General features: G+C 38.6%; 1 protein-coding gene across 3 annotated transcripts in view; it reads right to left on the bottom strand.

Moving 5' to 3' along the window:
- The window catches only part of tspan4a (tetraspanin 4a), a 168,347-nt gene that overhangs the window by 48,579 nt on the left and 105,339 nt on the right, over positions 1–14,429 (bottom strand). The gene's annotated exons all lie outside the window — the stretch shown is intronic.

The following is a 14,429-nucleotide window of genomic DNA, read 5'->3' on the forward strand; positions in this document are numbered from 1 at the left end:
GACATGTCTCCCACACATGGGAGTGACTGCCTGAACCAGGGAGGGGTGAAATCATTTCAGAAACAACGGTAGAATGTTCCAGAGGGTCATAAAAAGAGATCTTGATTAAATGACACTAGATTATCAGTTGCCTGTAGACTAATCCATCTGCAAACATCGACACGGTGCTGCAGCAGCATGGCTCTAGGGATGGTAGGTCAGTCAGACAGACCACTAAAATATCAGCAACTTCTTTGGAGAGAGAAAATAATGGAGAGTGCAACAGGAAAAGTTAGTATCAATGGATTATTTCACAGATAATCATGCTCTAAGTTTCAGAAGTAGAGTTTTCTTGCAGATGTAAAGAGGAAGTATAAAGCTACGGTGGCCGACAAGGGTCAAACGGACGGCAACGGCCCAATACGTCTCAGTTTGAGAAAACAGCTTCAAGTACAGAAACGATGCAAAATCACAAACTCAAACACAAGTCTAAACGAGGTACAAAACGAGGAACGTGGTGCAAATTAAAAAACGTGCTGCAAAAAACAAAGACAAACTCCAAACCTGCCCTCAGCGTAACAGCTCAATAGAGAGACACACGGGATGGAGAGAGACAGAACAGCTGACTGAATCCCAACAGTGTATGAAGATACAGCGGGAACGGTAATGTGACTTTTACTTGATTTTATATATATGTATATATGTGTTTATATATGTTTGCATGTAGATTAGCCTGCTTGACATAAAACAGCCGTTTTAATAATACATTAAAAAGCCCTCTTATCACAGTCTCCCATACCATACAACGCTGCACATTACGTGTTACAGTATGCTTGTTAATGACAGCAGTTAACTTGTAAGCAGTCATAGATTGCAGGTTTGGAGCATGCAGCGTTTTTCGTTTGCAGATCGTTTCTCGGTTTGCTGATCGTTTCTCCATTTTCAGCGCGTTTGATGATGATGATGCATTTGTCTTTGTTTTTTGCAGCACGTTTTTTAATTTGCACCACGTTCCTCGTTTTGTACCTCGTTTAGACTTGTGTTTGAGTACAAATACCACCGTATAAAGCGGATATCAGCTTACATTTTGGCAATGGAACCAATAAATTAATGCTAAATGTTTAAAATAAATTAAAGTTGTGCTGGCAGCTTTATGCATAAAATAACCCTGGAAATAAACTGTTAAACTGGTTCTGGTGTCTCATGGGACATGAACTCAGGTCTGCCAGGTGACAGACTTCTGCTTGACCCATTAAACCATGACAGCATACACCCATCTTTGCCATACTGCGTTACGTCACGTTCCGACCAAAAAAGCCCTGAAGCTAAACTTCTCCCATCTCCAATCAAAAACGGCACACATAAAGATCTACAAACACCACAGGGTTACAGGAATGATTTACATGTAGGTATAGACATTAATAGCATAAACAGGTTTTTATGGTAAAAAATACAATAAATGGACCAATTATTGAAAGTGCAAAGCGGAGTCAACATCTGGCGTCCAATTCATAACCACATTGAAGTTTTTAGAATTTAATCTGGGATATTTTTGGCAAGGGACACAACGTCACCATCTCACCAATGTTTGCTCGGATATCTCTCTAATACTGTAGAATTTTTTTGTCAGGCAGATTCAGGAGTTATAAGGGGTCTTTTTTCAGTTATTTCTAAGCTGATCTATGGATGCACAATTTGAGATAATGATATCCCTGGAAATCTAAAAATGTCTCTATCATGTTTTCAGATTTGACTGAGTAGCATTTAGCTCAGAGCACCGCTGTGCTTAAGTACAGGCTCACAGAGCTGCTAGCATGGCTGTTTTTTTTTTTTGAGAGTGAGGAAGCATGAAACATGCATGAAGCCTTCTCAGAGAAAACAGATTTTAAAAGTAGAGATGTTGTTTTTCAAAGACATCATGGCTACACGTCCTCTGTGTATTCCAACTTGACAGTGGATGTGAGGGTTGCTAGTTCACAAGACCGGCATCGAACAGTGCTGTCAGATGCCCCACGAGGTCTCTTTTGGCAGCACCTGCATGAATGAATCACAAACCGTGGCAACACTGGAAGGTGAGAGACCAGCTAGGTATCGGCATATAGCCCACAGTGTGTTTGTCTCACCTTTGTCTCTCTTTTCAAGAGGTGCTCTCAAAGAACCGTCTGAATCAATTTCTATTGTTCTGTAGGGCTTCATTGTCTCACTGTTACGCTCTGTGTTGTGAAATTCTTGGTAACTCTAATTTGGGGGGATTTGAGGGGGGTTATTTTAACTGAAGAAATAGTGCCACTTTGAGAAAAATCCACCTCTTTGGGGCTGATAAGATCCTTCTTTAACAGGCAGGTAGGTATTGTCAAAACACAATTCAGTCAAGTGAAGTAGCACTTGAGTTTTCCCTGACTGTGAATATCTGACATTTTGAAGGTTCTACCCCAGACAGTCATCATATTTGACTTATTATCATTATGCACCACAGTTCTGCAACCAAAGAAAAGAAAAAAAGAAAAAGATTTTAAAAATACTGAAAGTAAGACCAACAGAGAGGCAGATGCAGATAATGAAAAAAAGGCAAGTTTGAATCTTTGTGATATTTCTTGACCTGCTGTTGATCCTTGAAAGAAAAATGTTTCCTCTTCAGTGTTAAGAGTAAAGTGTCAAATGTGCAACTCCTCTGCTTGAAATTTAGATTAAATTTCTGGTCAAGAATTCTAGGGCAGATTCATGAGGTCACAGGCACTTAAACCTTCCTCTTGGGCTGAGTTTTTCGTTCTTAGACTTGCATTAATGTGTTCTTGCCCACCAGAAAGCAGATCAAGTCCAAAACAAGCACACGAGCAAACAGTTGCTCACAGATTAATCATTACCACATACAGCAGAGTAGTTCAGCAATGAAGTTTAACTGTCTTTGCATTTTCACCTCCACTTTGCACACTAGCTGATTTCTGTACGGAGGATTTTTTTTACCCAATCAGTCTTTACTAAAGCATCGTCACAGACGATGCTGTCCGTACTGGTTGTTCGGAAAAGATCATTTTTGTCATGTTGATGGAAAAACAATCCGAATTGAGGAGCAATCATGGCTGTGTTTATCTAGTCCAGGGGTGTCAAACGGATCCATAAAAGGGCCATTTGGCAGCAGGTTTTTGTACCAACCAAGCAAGAGCACACCTGATACAACATATCAACTGAGTGGAGACAGTTTAGGGGACTGAATCTGTTTAGTCAGGTGTGCTTCTTTTCCACTGGAACAAAAACCTGCAGCCACACCTGGCCACCATGGATCAGTTTGACACCCCTGATCTAATCCAACAATTTAGGTCATTTTAGGGAAGTTTTGGCGCCAAAACTTTTCTTGCTGTGGAAACATACGTACTACCCTTTGTGTAATATATCTATACATATATATACGTATTATATCTTGTGTAAACGTATGCACAATGGGACACATAATATCTTACAACTTCTGATTGTCCTATTTAACATTGTGAAATGTTTGCTGTTGCAACGCGTAACGGTCAAGGCAAGAAAAAAAGATTGTGGTTTGGGTGAACACACAATGTTTACTTATGAAAATTTAACTAATGAGTGTGACTTTAAACAACAAGGTTAACTTTGAGTTTCAAAGAAGGCCCAAACAACAATCTCCTGGGTGAAAGTATTGAGTTTAACCCATCCATCCACTCCGAACTCCTCTCTTTATGGACTTTATTTTTTACACCACCAGAGGTTGCAGCGGCAATTCAGAGCTCTAGAACTAGAACATTAGCCTTTATTAGCCATGTTTCCAGCCAGTTGACAGATGAAATAATCACTCTCTTTTTTCACTTTGGCTGTTATCCTCCGCTCTTCTTTTATAAAGGTGTCCAATATCTGTTAAAATATTCTTTAGCTGCAAGATATTAACCTTGTCAGTTTGTTGTTTTGTGCTGAGAAGGGTAGCACACAGCGATCCGAAAACAGATGCCTGCTGCCACTGGAGACATCACTCATTTGATGAAAAAACAACAACTTGATATTTAATACACTGCTCTGCATCTTATGGATATTTAATTTGTCAGTCTGTGTGTTCAGGTGAATGTTCAAACTTTAAGGACTCCCAAACTCATAAACTCATAAACCACCAGTCATTTTTTTTATGAAAGCAAAAACAAAGACATGAACTACCCAAGCTATAAAATGCTTTTTTTTTTTGCTTTCTCACCTTTTTACCATGTCACTGCTTGTCTCTCAAAGGCTGTGTGCTCTACTGCGTTTTTAGGTGTTTGTTGAAATCACACCAGAGAGCAAAGGGACATCGTTAACAATGAGAAACTGATACCCACCAGCACTTGGAAAACAAACAGACCCATCCCCTGTGGCTCTCTCAATATTTCCCCATTAATCTGCTCTTAATAAGAAATGCAGCTCCTTTCTTTGGACCACAGGCAATAGGCAGACTCAATGGGATCATTTGATGGCAAAACACTGCATTTTGCTTTTATAATATATGATATGAATTAGTTGGAGGAAGTTCAAACTGCTACATTGAATGGGTTGTAGAGAATAATTTGTAAATGATGAAAACCCATTTGTGAACTGTGTACAGGGGCTGATCATAATAATAAAAAGCAATAACAGTGTGCCAATTAAGTCAAGTGTAGAGGAATCACTCTGTTTACTTGATGAAACATAACTCCTTTAAAAGCATAGATCTAATTCCCCATTTATGTTAATCATCTTTTTTTTTTATGTTAAAGGTCTAAAAGTGTAAGAGCTTTATTCAATTCAATGTAAATTTAAATAAATGGCATAATTATCTGTAGATTACTTCAAAAGGCTTTTGACTGAAAATAATAATGACAGTCTAATTTATATGACAGAGACGCAGCAGGGAGTGCAAATATATTTACATCTGGTGGTAGTTTGTTCTTAAAGTATTGTTTGTGTAAATAAACATGAATATAGTACATCTCAGCTAAAATAGAAAGGAGTTGGGGTTGTTTTGTGCTGGTGTATGCTTGGTGTCTCACTGTGATGAATTATTATAAACAAAGACTCGGATCCCATTACAGAAGGACCAAAACAGGCTCGATATGTTTTTCCTGAATTGTCATCATTCAAACTGAAATACGTTATTCTGTTTTCAGCAGTGGCTTCCAGCAGCATAACTTTAGAGAAGATTTATAGTAGAGCAGAGTAAAGGGAAGCAAAATGGGGCTATAAACAGGTTTTCTATGGAGCAAAACGCTTTATAGCTTTCTAAACTGTTTCCAAACAACATTCTTATGTTCAGAGATTCTGCTGTTTTCTTAACGTATCACACACTCGACTGTCAGTGTTAGGAAAAAAACTCAGCGCCTTCACTCAAAGAGAACAAATGATGCTCATTTTCTGGTTCATATTTGTATTTCGGGTGTTTGCTACATCATGTTTGTATGCCTTAATGTTCAGAAACACAATTTTTCTCATACTGCCGTTGGTGGCTGCACCTCTGTTTATCCTCTGTCCACAATGCTCTGTTGTAGCGCCTGTAACTTTAAGCTTCCCTCCTGAAAAAGTCGAGTCTACATTATAATAGAAGTACAGCCTTTTAATTCTTAAGAATATTTACACAAGAATGTGAACATTTTTTAAAAAATGTCCTCGATAAATAAAACAACCGAGCAGAATTTACAGTAAAACATGTCTCAGTATTTTTATTTTTGTTCACTGGCCTTAGGCGCTGCCTCCAGGTCAGCAAAACCTGCTGTTACTCAAACATGTTGTCTAAAGTGTTGGCGACATTGTTTAGTAAAAAAACCTGCATGTAAACACAACGGGCAAGGTCAGACAATATGATCGTGGTCATGTCCATTTTTCATAAGATAAGTCGATATTGTAACACCCGCTTCAGAGACATGAAGTGTGCACAGTTTCATACCATTGACAGGCTTGTAATGAGCCTTCTATCTTCTTTCTTGCTGTCCCTACCACTGTAATTGCGGCTGGAGCAGCTGGAGGAATGACTATCATGGAGTGTGAAGGCAATTACTACTGTGAAAAATCACTAATAAAAGCTTCTAAAACCAAAAACTTCCCAATCGAGCATGTTCCATCAGGAATGTCATCCCAAATTGGGGAGAAATTACCAACATTGGCAATCAGGATTACAGATATCCCCGATGTTTGCATGTAGCCACATGTAGCCGTGTATGTAATGTAAACACTACAATAAACCTGCCTGGAGCAGATGATCATATATAGAAACCCACCACATATTGACGAGCCAAGAGAAGAAAGAACTTTTCAATACAGCGTTTAAGATAGCCGGAAACCATTTAAGTACAGGACTTGTGTGAATGTACTATCCACCACTGTATACATATAGTAGGGCATCCCTATATATAAACCATAACACAATACTCTCTGAATCTTGTAAGAAGGCTGCTTTCATCCCTGAAATCCTCACCCTGATCATGTAGTCACAGACTGAGCAACAGCAGCAAAAATTCATATTTGGCCTCCAGACCTTTCATTTCTCATCACCAGATAACACTAAGAATGTGAAACCAGGAAATCAGTGCAGCCTTTTTCCTTTGCTACTGCTCTCACTGTGCTGGCCTATGGGAAACAGATAGCACTGACACGTGTAATGGTTTATATTATCATGTCAGTCTATCACAAGAGAGATAAAACTCAGTAAAGTGGTCCTTTAAGACAGCTCAATTCCTGTCGTGGTGGGCCGGTGTCCTGCAGGTTTTTGTTCCATTACAGTTTTTGTACCGTGAGAGTTAATGAGCCACAGCTGTTCTGTATCTAACCGACGCCTTGAGGGAGGAACAGAAACCTGCAGGACACCAGCTCACAAGGACAGAAAAGGGGCTCCTCGGGGTTAAGCCTCTCTTGAAGTATTTCTGTTTGCAGCTTGTTTTACTGCAGCGGAGTTGTTCATAGTGCAGAAAAACAGTGTTGCAATTAGTCACCAGAGAGTTGGGATTTATGTTGTGATATTTACTCTACATTTAAAGAGACTTTTATGTATCTGAAGAACAGTAGCTTTTATTGCCCGCTGAAGACTGAATGCACATTGCACACATTATGAAAATTTACACACTCCAGACTCCCTCCTTGTATGTGCTCGTGTTATTTATGTTATGACTTGTTCGGCCAGCAGTGCTGAGATCCCTGTTTAGCAGAGATTGATGTCTTAGCAGGGCCTCGGGATGAGAACTATAATCAAAGTCCAGGCACAGGGATTGATTCCTCCGAGTTCATCCATGCTGTGATTTCCACGCAGTGTGAAAGCTACAGAGGCTCTTTGTGTGTTGACTGGGGAAGCAGTCATGTCAGGCACACAGTCCATCAGCGCCTCCAAAATCAATACCTTTTGGGATCTTTCCTGCCTTGAGTATATTTGGAGGGAAGCCTTTGAGGCGATAGCCGTGTTCTTTTCATGTGGTGGGTCTAATCTTTTTTACAGGCTCTATATCTCAGAGCCATGTAAGAGCCGCTCAGTGTAAACAATCTGCTTCCATTTCCACCACAGTGATCTCACCTCTCCGACTAATTTGTGGGCAGATTAGGTCACAGACCCGCCACACCTCGTCTGTACCCTTTGACTCATACTACTATTGAGTGTCTGAACGCACTGGTGTGAAACATGACTTTAATCATCCATAACCCTGGTGAAATTGAATTTCTGGAGGTATTCAGGGTGGCTCTTATTCTGAACTCAAAGGGAACGATTGTTGGATTTTGTTCCAAATTCTGGCTAAATGTCATGACTGGTGCAATTTACTCAAATGATGAAAAGTCTGTTTTCTTTAAAACAACTGGAAGATTTCATTTCTCTGACATTTCTCTGTTTTTGTGGCCTTTACACAGGGGGGGAACTTTTTTTTGCTAAATCAATTCAACTGTCAATATTCTGCTGGCTTAGAACTGTGTTTTTGTCATGAGTACTGACATTGATCATGAATATTATGCAGTAAAATAGTGGTTTTACTTATGTTGTAAACAGGTTGATTTTTCCGAGCAACAACCTATCACATTGTGTTGTTTACTTCTGAGGATTATAAAACATCACAGAGGCACCCAACTTCGAACTAAGGCGGTAAAGATAACTTCTAACCTTGACAAAGACGGCACGCACAAGCAGACCTTAGACATATACCGTTCATGTTCAATGTTTACCAGAGGGTCGGGGTCAAATGTATTCATAAAGCACATTCAATACAACCACAGTTGACAAAAGAAATTAACAAGTCTCAAATTCACTCATAGCATACAACAGCTTACTAGACGCTGCTGTCGGTCAACAGTAGTTGGTTCTTTGCACAAATAGATTTGAAACAAAGTGTTGCAACTTTTGCAAATTTGCATTGCTGCCGGTGTGAATAGGTGTGGTACGTTCATCCCACCCTGCTCTACCTCCTGATTAATAGGAGCAGATGGCAGAAGGGGGAGCGACAAATTGCAACAGGGAAGTGTGGAGTCCTTCTAGAACTAGTGTTTGTGCAACGGCTAAGCAACGAGTTGAGGTCAGATTGCGTTCCAGGTAGAGTCTTCTTGCTTCTCTAAGAGTTTCACCTGTCCGGTCGTGATCGGGCTGTTTAATTGCTGATCGTAGGCCTGTAGTGCCAGTTGGCTCGAGCTGTCAAACTAGAGCTAAAGGCTAACATATCTAATTCGGGCGGGAAGGGCAGGTCTGGTAGACTATTTTTTTGTTAGGAATTTAAAACTACTACTAAGCTATATTCTTGTGTTGGATTACATTTTGGGGGAATTAACATTATTTGTCTTTTGAAGACTTTAGCTGAAAAGGAAGTTTTTTGGATTTGTTATTGCTTATTTATGGACAACCCAAAGTGTATTTTTTTTTGTTTGAGGAACTGAACTTTAAAGAAGGAACTGAACTCTGTGACTTCTGAGGCCTTCGCTGGTTGCCTGGCAACGTCACTGTGATGACAGACCTCCAGTAAGTTTCTGTTGCCATGGAGAGGAAGTCAAAGTTTTTCCACAAGTTCATCCAAAGTTTACAGAGAATCTGATATCTCATTTAAATGGCTGAATATTTGTTCCATATTAGTTTTGGCCTCGTTAGCAGCAGAGTGCACCTTGGGAATCAAATCTGACTTTTCTCCTTAAATTATGTTGGCAGGCTTGTCCTTTTGACATTTTAATCAGAGAAACATATATTTTGTAATGCAGCTGCTCATCTGCTGTGCTGATGATTAAAGCAGGAATGTTTCATGTCGGTCTAAGCCTTGAAACAGTCAGCTGATTTTGTCTGTGCAGATAATAAACTGGACTTTATCTTCCTTGAAGCTGGTTGAGAAAATAAGTCTTTTTGCGCCTTTTAAAGGCTCTTTTCTTCAGTTTCCACATTCATTTTCCATCCAACATTGCATTTTAGTTGTCCAAATGTCATTGCACTGTCCAACATCAAGACTGGAGCCTACACATAAACAGGCCAGCCATGTTTGTATGAAGTTGACTTTTATATAAAAGCTTAAAATGTCTTTGAAGTCTTACAGATCACAGAATTTCCAAAAGCATATTTTTTGAAAACTGTAAACCACCAACTCTGATGTTTACTTGCTACAGATTACAAGAGGCACACAAAGCAATAATACTTTTGCCAGAACAGAGAGCAACATAATTCCTCAAATATCTCACAGCGACATTGCAATCTGTGCCCCATATCAGCGATCAACATGCTAATTAGCCCTGAAATTTGAAGGGAGAAGAGTCTTTTCCAATCACCATGAAGAGCGGGCGGCTCTGTCACTCATTAAAGCAGACGTATAATTCGCCTGGTCTCATTACATTGACACAGCACAGGAATTGGTCTGGTCACAGTGGAGAAAATGTCATGGATCATGCTAATGATCGACAGCAAGACTCATTCCCACAGAGCTCGTAATTGCTCACTCCTACCGTGCCATTTTTCTAATGATAAATTCTATTTTCACCCAGGAAGAATTCTTTTTTTTGATTAATGCTGCACACCATCAGTGCTTGATTACATGAGCGTGGTTGTGTATCTAAATACTTCTAAGGATCTGGGGTTCACACTTCATCAGGAATGTCTTGTTAGAAATTGAAGTTCATCTTGAAATGCGAACAGATCAGAGCAGGAAAATGTTTGATATTTCATGTCAAACGCTTCCTGTGTCAAATTCATGTCAGTCAAGTGCGGCTGAACTTGCAACCTGTCAAAATTCATCAGGTTTTACACATTCTGTCATTAACTGCTGTCCACATTAGTTTTTTTAAATTTTTATTATTAGCAGTAATACACTACGATATTGACCAAAAAAAGTGTTGGGCACCATTTTAATCCTTAATTGTGGCTAATATTTGTGCTTTGAAACTTTTGGTGGTGATGTTGCATTTGTAGCTTTTTGACCAATTTGAAAGCCAAACAATGTGAGCTTCCACATTTCTACTGCTGATTTAGCTTTTAAAATAACCAGCACACAAAACTCAAAGGAAAAGTGAAATGGAAAAGAGTGAATGACTTCAACTGAAATTATGCAGAAAAATAAAAGGAAATTGTTGCCTTGATGGCCTGTACAGCATCTGCACTTCGTACACGCTACAATTCCACTTAAAGCACTTGTGATAATTAGTCGGCCTTCTTTAGTACTACAGCCACTAAAAATGCTCATAGCTAATATAAGTTTAGAGCTGGCTGTTGTGACCAAGATCTTCTATCTAGATATAGCTCATTTTATATCTCAATATGTCAGTAAAAAGATAATCAATGTTAAATAACTGCATCATTTTTGCACTCTTCATAGTCTAGCTTTACTACTATATGAAAGGATCAGAACATCCTCCAAATAACAATGTTTTGGCAAATAACGTAATTATTGCCAAAACATAGTTCCACCGCTGTTGATTTGACATTATGATAGAAATTATATAGAAAAATATATACACGATAGTAGGGCTGGGAGATATATCGATATAAAAATTATATCATATTTGCGTATTTTATTTCATAGGGTATTTTTATTGAAGATATTTTTTTTATTTAAATGTGCGCTTTATGGAGCTTTGATTTTTTTTGTAAAAAGGTACTCCTGTTGTTATACAATATTTATGTTCAGTTAAATAAACGGTTTCAATAAAACTACTTGTGACATGTCATATTTGGCTTTGACTTTGACTGAAAATTTGCTCTCACTTTGCGATGAAAATTTAGGGATATATATCATATATCGATATTCAGCCTAAATATATTGTGATATGAGTTTTGGTCCATATCAACCAGCCCTATATGATTTATATATATATATATATATATATACATATATATATTACAGTAAATATCATCATATCCATAAGGCTCATAAGATTCTTTCATGAAAGAAGATAAACATTGTTTTTACTCCATATTGGTTAAAAAATGATATTAATCACGATGTGTTGACTTTCCTGTGATTAAAACAGTGCTGTCAGTAACCGCTGTTAAAACCCTCAAACAAACAAGAAAAAGCTGTTCTACTAAGCTACTCAAAACATCTCCAGACATTGACTGAATAAAATATAACCAAGTCAGTAGTCAGTGACCCTGAAAACAAGGCTGCACCCCCCTGTGGACTTTAACCTGCACTGTTTTCTCGCTGAAGCCCAGGGGAGCCAGGAGGTCCCCCCACAAATAATCTGCATTTTAATAGAAAGATTCAATCTTTTTTCTTTTGCTACATAACAACTACCATATTTGTATTCTGTCGTCATGGCCATGTTTTGCCCATTTGACTCTGGATTGTAACGTGTGGGAAATATCAGAAGGTTTGTCGCCACATTTTAGCAGTGTGTCGTTGGAGTAACATTACTGGAAAAGGAAGTATTAAGAAGAGATAAGATAAGATAAGCCTGTATTGATTCCTCAGAGGAGTGATTCGGTCATTGCAGCAGCACAAGGACAGAAATAAATACAGATGAGATAAGAGCAAGTTAAAAAAAATCACAGTAAGGAATGTAAGCAAATAGAATAGAGGTAAAATTAGAAACTATACAAGAGTGATTAATATCAGTAGAGTCAGCAGTCAACAGTACTTACAAAATATGATTAAAGGTGAAATTTGAACGTTATCAACAGAATATGTGTTTGTTATGCCAAAGACGTCTGCATATTGTGTTGCAGATCTACTGGAATTAGCATGCTAACCAGCTAGCCCAGGTTTTTCCTGCCTTTTAATACCACTTATACCTCAAGAGTTAGTGAGTCACTGTAGCGTCCAGTCTGACCTCATGGTCATGATGGTTGCAACTGTTTCATATAGTACGGGGGAAAAAATTGGAGAGTACAAGGTGAAATGTAATAGTAAAACATAGTTTAATACAGCAATGTAACAGAATATCAAATATAATATTGTATAGTAGTATAGCATAAGTAATAAAGGTGGGGAGAAAAATCGATACAACATAGTATCGGAATATAATATCGATTCATGGCCGCATGTATCAACACTTAGCATATTTTCACAGTTTTTTCTTTTTTTTGGAGGCCATAGGCTCACTTTTAGGAATATACTCGAAAAATATATATATAACTAGAATATCTGTGCATCAGGATATCATGTCGGGAAGTTGTCGAGATAATGCTGCAAATTTAGGCATTTTTTATGTTTCAATCAAAAAAAATTCAGAGAAGTGAAGCTTAAAGTTGAGGAAGTTTTGATAAAATGCTGCAGTTATTGTCGTCCATACATGTTTGATATCAGTTCAGTTCAGATTCAGTTCAGTTCAGAGAATTTTCTCTTATTTGACAAAAAAATTCTTGATTGAATTTAATTTTGTTGCAGTTAAAAATGCAGTTAAACAATTAAATCGCAATATATTTTATTGCAATACTCACCACACCGCAAAATGCTTAAAATCGCAATAATATCTTATCGGGATAAAATCGTATCGTGGGCCCGATACACTGATTTGCTGCCACTCTAATTACTTCTTCACTGGGGGCATCAGATCAGCAATCAATCAATCAAAGGGAATCAGAGAGTCGGCGACATGGACAACGATTTTTGAAGTGGAACATCATACAATAATTTATGATCTAACACATTCTTTTCATAAGGATCAATGGCCAGATCAACAGATCTTCCACGTCAGAGAAGCAAAGTAAGCTGTTTGTTGTTGTTTGCTTTCTACACACAGTTTATAACAGGATCTCATGTGTATACGGCTGGCTCGATTCGCCCAGTGGGAATGGACACCGGGCAGAGGATGGAGCAAAACCGTGTCAGAGCCATACCACGGCCGGTGAAAATCCCCAGTAATAAATAATAAATATAGTATATTATGTCACAGAATATATAAGTCAGTCATTCTGCCCAGGCTTTTGTACATCAGCTTGGCTGGAGTTGACAGAAATGAAGACGATCTGGAGGTTTTTCTATAGAAAAACTGTTTTACTAAAGCACTATTGTGGCAACAAGTGCAGTGGGAAATGGTGAGAAATCTTCGACGCCCATTTATTGTCTGTCTGCAGATCGCCACTGTAGTTGTGTGAACAAGTTATTCTGTTTTAAAGGTCATATTGCTTAAATGTACTGTTCATTGTCTGCCTGCAGTGAGCTGTGTAGGCAGACATTATTGACGTGTTATGTGAGCTGTCTGCACACACACCAAAGCCAACACGAACAGGACATTAAATAACGGTGGGATTTCAACAGTTTATCACTTGTTGCAGTCAACTTACCTCTTGAGCTGTTTTTTGATTATCTGTAACTTGTGCTGTTCTTTACATTTATATCAATATCGTAACAAGCTGAAGAAGAATGTTTAGTCATGACCGTCAGCCTCAACAGCAAACTGCTGCAGCTAATTAAAGTTAACTCTAAGGGTTTGTACGTTAACCACAAAGGGAAGTTTTGGCTGAGAAAACATGCTTCTGTCTGTGCCTTTTGAAGCTCGGTCAAAGGTGCTCTCTCTCATCATTTTGATGTTCGAAAGGACAGAGTATCTTTTTTCCATGATGGGTCTTCCTCTAGATAAATGACTTGGCGGCACATCACCTCATTTGGCAGAGATGTCTTTGGCTGTTCAGTAGCTGCAGACTGTGAACTGCCAGCTGGTGGTAGTGGTCAAAAGTCTGAATGTCCCAGTAAAACTTATAAACATATCAGATCATTGTTTAAAGTCTCCCCCCAGACTAGTTTCAAAACATTTAAATTAATTTAGCTGTGATTCAAATTTAGCTAAACAGTGTAACACAACATGAAAAGTAAACATCTACTCTCTCTCCCTCATTGAGAAAATCTGGCTCTGGCTTGCCCTAGGTTGTCCGGTGACAGAACAATTTGAGCAATCTGCAGACTGCAGCGGTAGTTACTGCATGAGGTCTATTTTCTCTGTTTCAGGAAACATCTGCAAGTTTCAGTAATACATGTTTGATCCTCCAGACTCAGAAGAAGCGTCTATTGTTCACCAAAACTGGCTAATAGTAGACGAATCAGAATAATAAGGGTAGTTAG

This window comes from Centropristis striata, chromosome 2 (genome assembly GCF_030273125.1).
Source record: "Centropristis striata isolate RG_2023a ecotype Rhode Island chromosome 2, C.striata_1.0, whole genome shotgun sequence".
NCBI lineage: Eukaryota > Metazoa > Chordata > Actinopteri > Perciformes > Serranidae > Centropristis > Centropristis striata.